The sequence below is a fragment of the Rhinopithecus roxellana genome, chromosome 12 (assembly GCF_007565055.1).
Source record: "Rhinopithecus roxellana isolate Shanxi Qingling chromosome 12, ASM756505v1, whole genome shotgun sequence".
NCBI classification, from domain to species: domain Eukaryota; kingdom Metazoa; phylum Chordata; class Mammalia; order Primates; family Cercopithecidae; genus Rhinopithecus; species Rhinopithecus roxellana.
In genome coordinates, this window is record NC_044560.1 from 112,763,186 (window position 1) to 112,776,407 (window position 13,222).

Genomic DNA, 13,222 nt, shown 5'->3' on the forward strand with positions numbered 1-13,222 from the left:
CTTTGGGGACAGGCCATTCTCCAGGTGCCAGCCTGGCCACAGTGCCAACAGTGACTGGCAGGGAACCACAGGGCTCAGTAAGCAGAAGCCACACAGGCCCCAAGGCCAGATTGCAGTGGGAACCAGTGTGGCCAGGCGGGCAGGGGGCCTGGCTGAGGTGCCCAGAAATCCCATCAGCACCACTGGATCCCCTGGAAGACGCTCAAGTTCCCCAAACAACTGGGGATTACAGGCAGGGGATTAGAGTCAGACCTCACCTTGGACAGCAGCCCCAGCCCTGTCCTCAGCCCCAGGGACACCAGGGCATCCAGCTGTCACAAGGAAGTGGGTGGCTCAAGGCCAGGAGCCTGTGCTTTGGCTGAGGGACGCGGCTCAGGTCAGTTTGCTCCATGATTCCCCGGAGCCTACATGACTCCCTGGACCTGGGCCACACTCTGCTGCAGCCCACTGCACCGCACGCTGCTCTGCTGTGCCAGGTTGTGTTGTGTCAAGTTGTGCTGTGTCATGTGCTGTGTCACTGTTCCTGCAAACTCCCTGTCCAGGAGCTCTAGGGTCCTGGCCTCTAAGAAGCCCCAGCCCCGAGTCAGCCTCAGGCAAGGTCTGCATCTCTGCGGCCTCCACTTCCCTGGCTCAGTCTTGAAGCTCCCGCTGACTCCTCTGCCACTCACCTACCACCCATCACCCCCAATTAGAGGCCAGGAAGCAGCAGGGGCTGTCTCCCCCTTCTCTCCTCCCTCCATCCTCCAGGACACACAACTCCAACAGAAACCAGGAATCTTGCAAATGCCCCGACATACCCACCAACCCCAGGACACCTCCTCTCCAGGTGTTTGGCACAAGGGACACCCCCACACCGGCCCCATCATGTGCCCTGGTGGCCCCGAGGCTGCAGCACGGGATGCCTGTCTGGACCTGGACCTGCCCAGGGCCCTGCCCTCTGCCGCCGTTCACAGGACAAACCCAAACAATTGCTGTCCTCCCTCTGAAATGGTGGCCATGGGGGTGCAGGGAAGGCCTTGAGTCCTTCCTGTGCCCAGGCCCCTCACCCCCACACTCTGGCTGGCTGCATCTGCTGTCCAGAGCCCTTGATCACAAGGAAGCCCAGACCACAATGATGACAAGGGAGGCCCTTCCTAAGCCTAGAGATGGTCTAAACCTTCACAGAACTGCTGGTCCCAGTGCCAGCCAGAGTCCCAGGTGAGGCTGAGATGGCTCAAAGTGGTGCATGGGAGATGTCTGATATCAACCCTCTCCTGGAAGTAGATGATGTCTCCAGCCTGGTGACTTCCCTGACCTCCAGCTATCACCACCCCCAGCGTCCCTAAGGCTGAAGGTGCAAGCTTGCCCTGGCCCTAGCATAGAAAGTGCACGATCTGGTCATGTCATGCAGGTGAGGATACCTGTGTGCCAGGTAACATCAGGCAGGCATGGTGGTGCTTGTGGGACAGTCTTGTAACCTGCAGTGTGGTTGGTGGGATGGATGCTTGTGACACAGGCAGGAACTACCCCTCATGATAATGGAGGAACCACGCGTGTATTGGGTGGGGGCTAATGGGAGTCACAGGTGTGTGGCTGGGCACAGGCAGGTGAGTGAGTGACAGCTACACAAACCCCACCACTGGGCACGTCCCTCCCAGGGCAAAGCAGATCAGAGCCACAGGCCCAGCCCTGGGAGGCCCAGAGGGGCCTCAGGTCCTCAGGGAGCCTCCTGGCCCTCTCTGCCCTCAGAGGAACCCCCTCCCTCTAGAGAGCCCCCCAGCTGGCACCACCTGCAGCTGTGCGGGTGGGAGGGGGCACATTGCTATAGGTCCAGAGACGGAAGGAAGATGGAGGAAGGGTGGCCCTCTGCTCCCAGGCCCTCTGCTCCCTGACCCTGCTGCTCAGGCCCCTGCAGCCCTCCCGGAGCCCCCCCTTTCAGCTGCAGTCTCTCAGCCTCTGTCCCCAGGATGAAGCTCACCCCACCAGTGCTTCTCCACTGTAGCTGGTTTTCCCCTTGGGGAGAGTCTTAGATGGTGTAAAGTGAGGAAGGGTTCCCTGGCCCTGCCCCGCAGGGCCCCCACACCAGGCCTCCCCCATCTCTCCGTCTCTATCAGACACAAAGGCAGAGACAGAGGCAGCCACACACCCAGTCCCAGCCACAATCACACCCTCATATTCATATAATCACAGATCCCCACCCTACACAGTCACACACCCCAACTACAGGTGCCACACAGACACCCGACATGCTCCCGCCAGCGCATTCCACTCACACACACACAATCCCATTCTCACACACATGCACCCAAACCTTTTGCTGCACACACAACATGACAGGCCACAGAGCAGGACGAGAGTCTCAGAGCACATGGACACCTGCACTGCACAGGGACCCCCCCCCCAGTACCAGTCAGGAGATCGAGACCATCCTGGCTAACACGGTGAAACCCCGTGCAGCCAGGGGTCCCCGCCTGCACTGCAGCTGCCTGGATCCTGCACCACGGGACGGGCTGGGGGCAGTCCTGAAATCACCTGCATGCCAGGGCTCTCTCTCTCTCACAAGTGAAGTTGTTTCCACAGGCAGGTGCACGATACACACAACACGTAAGGCATTCTTGAGTTAGAGGAGATTTCCATTTATTCATTTTATCAAAGTACAATCTCTGCGGTCCTCATGATGCCAACAGCCAATGCCAGACTCAAGGTTGAGTCCGATCCTGACCTGCCTCTTGGCCTTTCCATTAGAGCCAGGAGAAAGGCAGCACGCCCAGCACTTCCACCACTGTCTCCTTGGCACAGGGGTGGAGTTTCTGGACAAGAAATCAGAGCCAGAAAAACAAGTGAGGCTTCTGAAGACCCTAATCCATAAAGCTCTACTGAGAGATGTAAAATGGAACTTCAGTGAATGGAGGAAACGCATGGGACCCTTAAAGCCAGGACTCAATATTAAAGGGTGTCAGTTCCAAATTAATATAGAATTTGAGGGCCGGGCGCGGTGGCTCAAGCCTGTAATCCCAGCACTTTGGGAGGCCGAGACAGGCGGATCACGAGGTCAGGAGATCGAGACCATCCTGGCTAACACGGTGAAACCCCGTCTCTACTAAAAAAATACAAAAAAACTAGCCGGGCGAGGTGGCAGGCGCCTGTAGTCCCAGCTACTGGGGAGGCTGAGGCAGGAGAATGGCGTGAACCCGAAAGGCGGAGCTTGCAGTGAGCTGAGATCCGGCCACTGCACTCCAGTTTGGGCGACAGAGCGAGACTCCATCTCAAAAAAAAAAAAAAAAAAAAAAAAGAATTTGAAAGCACTTCGAATCAGAATTCTAACAAGTTTTTTTTTTCATAATTTGAAATAAAAGTTCTTCATCAAGAATGTGTAAGAATATTCAATCCCAAACTAGTGAACTGGAAGAAGGACATTCACAGGCAAATCACAAAAGGGAAGCCCATGGCCAATGCATGCAAAAGATGCTCATTCTCACAGCTCATCAAATGTGCATACTCAAATTATTTTCATCAAATTCATACAGACTTTGTTTTCTTACTGGCAATATCTAGGATTGGTGAGGATGTGGGAAACGGTATTTTCCTATGATGGATGGGAACACTGCTTGGCACAGATACTCTAGTAGGCAAGGTGGCCATGTGCATCCAAAGGCAGGAACACTTGGCCTGCCATTTTCACGTTCAGGTCTTGATCCTTGGTAAATAATGAAAGCCAGGCCCAAACACTTAGCTACTTTTTTTTTTTTTTTTTTTTTTTTTTGGAGAGATGGGGTCTGATATGATTTGGCTCTGTGTCCCCACCGAAATCTCATCTTGAATTGTTCTCCTATAATCCCCACGTGTTGTGGGAGGGACCTAATGGGAAATATTTTGAATTATGGGGGCAGCTTCCCCCATATTGTTCTCATGGTAGTGAATACGTCTCATGAGATCTCACGGTTTTATTGAGGGTTTCCGCTTTTGCACCCCTCATTTTCTCTTGCCGCTACCATGTACCTTTTGCCTCAGGCCACGATTCCGAGGCCTCCCAGCCATGGGGAACTGCAAGTCCCATTATGCCTCTTTTTCTTCCCAGTCACAGGTATGCCTTTATCAGCAGCATGAAAACAAACTAATACAATAAATCAGTACTGGGAGTGGGGTGTTGCTGAAAACACACCCAAAGATGTGGAAGCAACTTTGGAACTGAGTAACAGGCAGAGGTTGGAACAGTTTGGAGGGCTCAGAAGAAGATAGGAAAATGTGGGAAAGTTTGGAACCCCCTAGAAATTTGTTTAATATTTGACAAAAAATGCTGATAGTGATATGAATACTAAGGTCCAGGCTGAGGTGGTCTCAGATGGAGATGAGGAACTTGTTGGGAACTGGAGCAAAGGTGACTCTTGTTATGTTTAAGCAAAGACATTGGTGGCATTTTGCCCCTGCCCTAGAGATTTGTGGAACTTTGAACTTGACAGAGACGATTTAGAGTATCTGGCAGAAGAAATTTCTAAGCAGAAGAGCATTCAAGAGGTGAGTTGGGTGCTGCTAAAAACATTCCATTTTAAAAAGGAAACAGGGCACAAAAAATTGGAAAATTTGCAGCCTGACAATGCAGTAGAAAAGAAACACCCATTTTTTGAGGAGAAATTCAAGCTGGCTGCAGAAATTTGCATAAGTAACAATGAGGGGAATGTTAAACCCCAAGACAATGAAGAAAATGTCTCCAGAGCATGTCATTGGTCTTCCCATCACAGACCCAGAAGCCTAGGAGGAAAAAATGGTTTTGTGGGCTGGACCCAAAGTCCCCACGCTGTGTGCAGCCTACAGACTTGGTGCCTTGTGTCCCAACCACCCCAGTCATTGCTAAAAGGGGCCAAGGTACAGCTCAGCCCATGGTTTCAGAGGATGGAAGCCCCAAACTTTGGCAGCTTCCATGTGGTGTTGAGCCTGCAGGTGCACAGAAGTCAAGAACTGAGGTTTGGGGACCTCCACCTAGATTTCAGATGTATGGAAACGCCTGGATGCCCAGGCAAAAGTTTGCTGCAGGGGAGGGGCCCTCATGGAGAACCTCTGCTAGGGCAGTGCAGAAGGGAAATGTGGGATCAGAGCCCCAACACAGTGTCCCTACTGGGGCATTGCCAAGTGGAGCTGTGAGAGGAAGGCCACCATCCTCCAGACACCAGAATGGCAGCTTGTACCAGGTGCCTGGAAAACGGGCAGACACTCAATGCCAGCCTGTGAAATCAGCCAGGAGGGGAGCTATACCCTACAAAGCCATAGGGGCGGAGCTGCCTAAGACTATGGGAACCCACCTCGTGCATCACTGTGACCTGGATATGAGACATGGAATCAAAGGAAATCATTTTGGAGCTTCAAAATTTGACTGCTCCGCTGGATTTTGGACTTGCATGGGTCCTGTAACCCCTTTGTTTTGGACAATTTCTCCCATTTGGAATAGCTGTATTGACCCAATACCTGTACTCCCATTGTATTTATGAAGTAACTAGCTTGCTTTTGATTGTACAGGCTCATAGGCGGAAGGGACTTGCCTTGTCTCAGATTAGACTTTAGACTGTGGACTTTTGGGTTAATGCTGAAATAAGTTAAAAGTTTGGGGGACTGTTGGGAAGGCATGATTGGTTTTGAAATGTGAGGACATGAGATTTGAAGGGGCCAGGGGCAGAATGATATGGTTTGGCTCTGTGTCCCCACCCAAATCTCATCTTGAACTGTACTCCCTTAATTCCCACGTTTTGTGGGAGGGACCCAGTGGGAGATAATTTGCATAATGGGGGTGGTTTCTCCCACACTGTTCTTTCTCATGGTAGTGAATAAATCTCACGAGATCTGATGGTTTTATCAGATCGTTTCCGCTTTTGCATCTCTATCATTTTTCTCTTGCTGCCACCACGAAAGTGCCTTTTGCCTCCCACCATGATTCTGAGGCCTCCCCAGCCATGTGGAACTGTAAATCCAATTAAACCTTTTTCTTCCCAGTCTTGGGTATGTCTGTATCAGCAGCGTGAAAACAGGCTAACACAGGGTCTCGCTGTGTTACCTAGGCTGGAGTGCATTGGCACAGTCATAGCTCACTGCAGCCTGGAATCCTGGCCTCAAACGCTCCTCCTGCCTCTGCCTCCCAGGTAGCTGGGACCACAGGCAGGAGCCAACCACACCCAGCTCTAATTGCCATATTATGTGTCACAAGATTTACAAAAGCCAGGTCCAGTAGAAAAACAGATGATGTTTTCTAAGAAATAAACCACTTACATTTCCTAAATATGCCACAATGAACATACGTTGTGTTGTAGAAGAAAATTTTCACGTGGGACTGATACTTACATTTTTGAAAAGAGGGCAAGGTTCTCGTACAGAAAACGTTTATACACCACTGTCACAGAGCGGATTTTACTAGAGGCGTCTCTCTAGATAACATCTCAATAGGGATGGGGTGATGGGTGTGTCCTGGGGCCATGAGTAGCCTCCTGCAGCTCAGTGCTTCGGGACCCCTAGGAACCACCAGTCCCAGAAGGCAGGGGGAGAGGCCTGGCAGGAGGGGAGGGACACAGCTGCTCCTGCATCCCCGGCTCAGCTGCTCCATACAGGGCAAGGAAGCAGCTATGGGGTTGGAGTCGGCCATCCTGGCCTCATCTCCAGGGTCCTGGCCACATAAAGTCCACACAAAGGTAACCCCAAATAAAAACATGTCCATGCTAAGGTACACAGGTCCACACACCTTTAAAAATAAAACCATAAAGGTTTCTGCTTACATAGGGTGGACTGAGACCTTCACTCATGTCCCCTCCTTCTGGTGACCAAACCAAGGCTAAGGGAGTACTAAAACTTCCCACCTCACAGGCCGGGTGCAGTGGTTCACACCTGTAATCCTAGCACTTTGGGAGGCTGAGGCAGGCAGATTACTTAAGGTCAGGAGTTAGAGACCAGCCTGGCCAACATGATGAAACCCCGTCTCCACTAAAAATATAAAAAATTAGCTGGGCGTGATGGCACGTGCCTGTAATCCCAGCTACTCGGGAGGCTGAGGCCAGAGAGTCACGTGAACCCAGGAGGCCGAGGCTGTAGTAAGCTGAGATCCCACCACTGAACTCCAGCCTGGGTGACAAAGCAAGACTCCATCTCAGGGAACAAACAAACAAAAAAGTCCCACCTCACACTAACAAAGAGAATGAGGAGGGATCCTTAGAGCACCTGAGATTTCAACCACATGGAGCAGGAGGAAGATGCTGCGACTGAAACAGAGCTTGGTGGGTCTCAGGGAAAGGTGCTCCAAGGTGGAGTCAGGACGGGGAAACCTATTTGCTCCTCAATCCCCTACAGAGGCTGGGAATCAGGCTCTGCTCCAGGGGATGTATGGGACCAGGACGGGAGGCTGAAGCCATAGGATGGATTAAAATCTGTGCATCTCTTATCATCTTCAGCAGGGAGCTCGCGCTTCCTCTGTGCCATAACCCGACAGCATCTGCCATCACCACCACCAGGAACAATAGCATCCACTTAGTCCAAGTCTGTAACGCAGCGTCTCACTCCCTACCCCATCCCCCCAAGCAAAAGCCCGTCTGCTGACAGGCACTGTCCCAGACACCAGGGCTCCCCTCCAGGTCTCCAGCTCCCTGGTGACAAGACTGACAGACAAAACTAATGGAATCTGGTACCCAGAAGAGGATGAGAAGGATCCCCATGAACCCTAGAGAGACAAGGGGATGTGACCAGGCAGACCCTCAGGAGGCACAAGACACAGATTCAACTGGCATCCAAAGGGGACAGTCAGGAATTTTTGTTTTGTTTTGTTTTAGTTTATGTTTGTTTGTGATTGTAATGTTTTCTTTTGGACATCAAACACTGCACCCAAATATGAGCCATTCATCTTAAGACAACTTTTGTCATAAGAATCCTGTTCTGATGTTTACAATTAACTCTGGACAACTTAAAACTTGTTAGTGACACTGCTGTCTAATAATCAAATATTTCATTATAGGCCGAACGCAATTATTAAATGAAAAGAGCAAAGTTTTCCCCCCCTTTCTTACCTTCAAACCAAACCAAAAAGGTAGTTTTCACATGGAAAGAGCACCTACTTCAGAGAGACTCCATTTTTAACCAGTTTTATTTTAATTTTATTTATTTATTTATTTATTTTTGAGATAGTGTCTAGCTCTGTTGCCCAGGCTGGAGTGCAGTGGCCTGACCTCAGCTCACTGCAACCTCTGCCTCCCCGGTTCCAGCGATTCTCATGCCTCAGCCTCCCCAGTAGCTGGGACTACAGGTGCCCACCACCACACCTGACTAGTTTTTATATTTTTAGTAGAGATGGGGTTTCACCATGTTGGCCAGGCTGGTCTGGAACTCCTGGCCACGGCCTCCCAAAGTGCTGGGATTACAGGCATAAGCCACTGCGCCTGGCTGTTAACTAGTTTTATTAAACCCTACAAGCTCTAAAACATGAGACAAGGCTTTCCAGAGTAAATGGGATGATAAAAAGGTAAAATTCCCTGGAAGTCTGTTTTCACCAACTTGCAAAATGTGAAAGAGCTGATTTCTTTCTGTTTATTCTTTAAAAGGTTCGGCCTGCACCTTCAGTACACACTGCGGAAGGACAGCCCCATAGTCACAGGGCTGTTCAGGGACAGCGCTTCCCAGTCATCCAATCCACAGCCAGGAATCTCGACAAGCAGCAAAAGAAAAGTCACTCATCACCTACGAGAGAGGCTCCGTGAGAGACACAGTCAACTTCTCATCCGAAACCATGAGCGTCTGAACATGCAGAGGGCACATTCAGAGTGCAGAAGAGAGAGGGAACTAGGCTGGGCAAGCTGATGGCAGGGTGGTCCAGGAACGGGCTGGGACTCCCAGCCCCCATCTGTTCTCAGGGACAAGTCCTGGCTGAGATCCACACAGCTCAGGAAGGTGGCAACCCCAGGCCATGGGCCTTGCTGAGGATGCCTGGAAATCTTCATCAGCCCGGCTGGCTCAGTTGGAGATGGAGGCTCCAGGACAATGCGGGATGGGAGGAGGGTGAGTAAACACCAGGCCTGGCCCAGCACCTCTCCCTGGCCTCCAGCCTGCAGCCCACCCTAACCCTTCCTCAGCAGGGCTGACAGTGGACGGGGGCATGGATGTCCCAGGTGCTGTCAGAGAAGAGGGTGAGCCAGCTGTGTCCTGAGTGCCTGTGACAGGCCCCAGTGGCAGGAACTTCAGGTAGGGAGGAAGAGATCCCACACAGTCCTGTCACCATGGCAGGGCAGGTGTGTGACCCGGGCGGGTTCACGTGCGCAGCGTGGAGGGGAGTGTGCGCTGGGTATAGGACAACAGGCATGGCAGGTGAGGGGAGGCACAGGTGGGTGGGTGTGACAGGCACACAACCGCCACTGCTGAGCACCTCCCTAGAAAGTGCCAGGGGCCCAGGTCTACCAGTCCTGAGGGTCCACAAGGGGCCTAGCATCCCTGGGGAATCCTTGGGCCCTGTGCCCTCCTGGCAGCCCTGTGACACATGCCCCAGGCCTGGAAGGGTAGCCCAGCAATGCCCTCAGGGTCGGAGCAGCAGGTGGAAGGAGAGGAGCTGCGGCCACTTTCCTCCTGAGTTTCCTGTGCGCTCTCCAGGATCCCAGGCCATCCTGGGGTATCTGGCCAGGGACTGGGAACCTGGGGAGGGCCTGGGCCTGAGACACGTGAGTTTCTTCTGCCACCTCAGGCCTCAGGGCCCCTCCCATGTTTGAGCCCCCACCCAGGCTGGCTCCCAGAATGCCCCACCGTTCCCATGAAATGCATGCACATGCCCCTCTCCCAGGTCCCCACCAGTCTCTAGGGTGCACACCTACCATGGGGGCAGTGGGGGCAAAGCCTCCAGAGCTGGGCTGGGTAGAGGCTTCAGGTGGCCCTGGTGCTCCCCCCTCTCCCAGACCTGTTTTTGATCCCCACCCCAAGGCTCTCCTGGGCCCCACAGGCTGAGGCTACTCCTAACCCTACAGCCAGCAAAGCCCTCACCCCTCCCTAGTGCGGCACTGGAAGTCCCTGCTGGCCTCCTGGCTAGGTGAGAGCTGCCAGACATGGAGGAGACAGGACCCCATGATCAGAAAGGGCCTTCTCTCGGCCTCTGCTCATGGAGCTGGAGAACAGCCTCAGGGTAGGGCTGGGTGGGAGGGGTGAGCACAGCGGCACCCCACCCCACTCACCCCAAACTCCAGTCACCCTCTGGCCCACACTGCTCCCCATGCCTCTGCCCAGCCCTGCCCAGGTCCCATAAATCCTGCCCAGTGGCCCCTCCCCACCCAGACCCCCAGAGCAGGCCCACTTGGGGTTGTCATGGTACCTGCAGCTCCGCAAGCTGACATCTGTGCTTCCCATCTCAGCAGGGGCAGGCAGCCCGGATGAAGAAAGAACAAGGGCAGAGGGCACCCCATGCCTAAGACCCACCCACCCCAGGACCCTTCCAGAGGCCATCGTAAGGCCCACACACACATACACACACACAATTACAGCCCACAGTCTGGTCACTTGCAGGAGGTGAACCTTCTCCACTTGCAGGTCAGGCCTCAGTGGGGTCACTGAGAATCCACCAAATCCTCCCACATCACCTGGCTTCAGGGCAGCCCGCCTGCCAGGAAGGGCGGGGAGAACCCCGGACTCTGTTGGTCTCACTCCAGTTCAATCCCTCTCTCCCTGCCGCTTATCCTGTCTCTGTATCTTTCCCCTCATTCTCGGAGACAGCCTCCCTCTTATACAACACGTCTCTTTCCCACTCCACCTCCCACCATGTCTCCCAATGTCTCTCATTCATTTTCTGAAATATTCAATCCCTTTCACACATGACTTTCTCCATCTCTCTCATTGATACATACACTCTCCCCGCATCCCTGCCTGTCTCTCTCTCTCTCTCACACACACACACAGGCAGACTCAGCCCTTCAGGGTCTCTGCCCCTGGGCTAAGCCCCGCTGAGAAGCAGGCTTGTCTGGCGATTGCAGGGAGCACTCATGCCCACATGGGATGTGCCCGTGTGGACAGCGCTTGGCCCTGTATGTACCCACTGTGGATCCTTCACTGGGCAACCAGGCTGGGCTTGGACCAGTGCAGGTGGAACTAAGCCAAGACTCTGAAGGCCAGGGCAGGGTCAGCTCCAGCCTCAGCATTCTCCCTAAACCAGGTGCTGTGGAGAGAAGCGTGAGCCACCAGGCGGGCCCAGGCTGGAGAGCTCACCGCCTAGCAGGGATGGATGGCAGGAGACTTGCCACTCAGACTAGAGAAGGATGACAGGGACCCCAGGCACAGGTGCAGGTGTCAGCAGAGACCACACCAGTGGGGGTCCCCTAGAGCTGGTGGGGGTGGCACCCAGGGTTGGAGGGTCACAGGCCACTGGCATGGCTCAGCCCAGTTCTCACAGGGCATCCTCCATCTCTATAACCATGGGATCAATGTCACCACTGGGCATGAAATGGAGACGCTGCTGTTGGCAAATGAGCTTGCAGAGCAGGGGCCAAGACTTGTGGGTGTCAAGTGAGGTGTCACAACTACGGACTGACTTCACAGCGGCCAAGATGAGAAGGCTCTGAGGAGGAGGAAACCCCGGGAGAGAGTGGCTCCGGCAGAGGGAACTGCAGTGCACACCTCCGGGGGAGGAAGTGGAGCGGCGGCCACCAGCCCTAGCAACGCGGGGCCCAGGGACCCAGAGAGAAAGGGCAGAGTGTGGCCTAGTGAGGCCACTGCCCTTCCCTTGGCTGTGACCTTTGACAAAGCGTGTTCCTTGGGTGGGGTTGGGGGGACTCCAAGCTGCTATGACTCAGGCCAGCTGGCAGGAGCGTGCATGGTGACCGGGATGGAGCAGGGTTCACTGAGGCAACCGCATGGATGTAAGAGCAGGGTCCACCATGGCACACGCAGAGAAAGGGGAGGAGAAGGACTGGGTTGGCAATAAGGAGAAACGTGGCTCAAAGCAGGTTTGAGGGAGAAAGCAGAGAGGACAGTTCAGAGAACAGCTTTGCAACTGACCAGTTCAAAGGCAAAGCAGCCCAGGCCAAGCACGGTAGTTCATGCCTGTAATCCCAACACTCCGGGAGGCCAAGGTGGGCTCGCTTGAGACCAACCTGGCCAACATGCTGAAACCCCGTCTCGACTAAAAATACAAAAAGTAAGGCCGGGCATGGGGACTCACGCCTGTAATCCCAGAACTTTGGGAGGTCGAGGTGGATGGATCGCTTGAGGCCAGGAGCTCCAGACCAGTCTGGCCAACATGGTGAAACTCGGACTCTACTAAAAGTACAAAAATTAGCCAGGCATGGTGGCGCATGCTTGTAATCCCAGCTAACTTGGGAGGCTGAGGCAGGAGAATTGCTCGAATGTGGGAGGCGGAGGTTGCAGTGAGCCGCGAGCGATCGTGCCACTGCACTGCAGCCTGGGTGACAGAGCAAGACTGTCTTAAAAAAAAAAATAGCTGGGCGTCATGGTGCACACCTGTAGTCTCAGCTACTCGGGAGGCTGAGACATGAGAATTACTTGGGATAATTAATTGGGAGGCAGAGGTTGCAGTAGGCCCAGATCGTGCCAACGCACTCCAGCCTGGGTGACAGAGCAACACTTCGTCTAAAAAATAAATACAGCCAGCACCGGAGCCTCCATACCTTGACTTTACTCTCTGGCCCCACTGGGATTACTTCCTCCAGGAAGTGGCCCCTTGTCCCGCTGAAGGCCCCACTCTGAGATGCAGCGCTCTCCACGCTGTGGAAGTCCCTAGTTAAGAATCCCTGACCGTTCCTGTACTTGCCGGCTCAGCCCACCAGGAGGCGCCCGCGCCATGCCTCGGCCCCCCTGGACTCCGGGGCCGCCACTTCCCTGTGGGGGCCTCCTGGTGTTCCCTTGGGTTGGGCCTGTACAGCCCCAGCTGGTTCCGGGCGCCTGGCCCAGCCCCGCGGGTGATTCACTGACCTCACACCTGAAGGTGGGGGAGGAAGGGGAGAGCAGCAGCCAAGAGGCGGGTCCAGGCTCTTCCAGAAACGAGTGACTTCAGTCCAAATGTCCCCTGAACCCGCGGAGATTCCACATTAGGACCAGGGCCCCCCACGTCCTGACCCCACATTTCCGTCAGTGTGTCCCAGGGAGCACGGAGGGACCGCCACACTTCATTTCATGGGGCGACCGCCCTCAACACCCCTACACACACGGAACCCCACACTACCCTAAAGTCTGAAAGGCGGACACGCATGGGGAGGTTTTAGAGGAATTTATACAAAAGTCCTGAAACCACAAG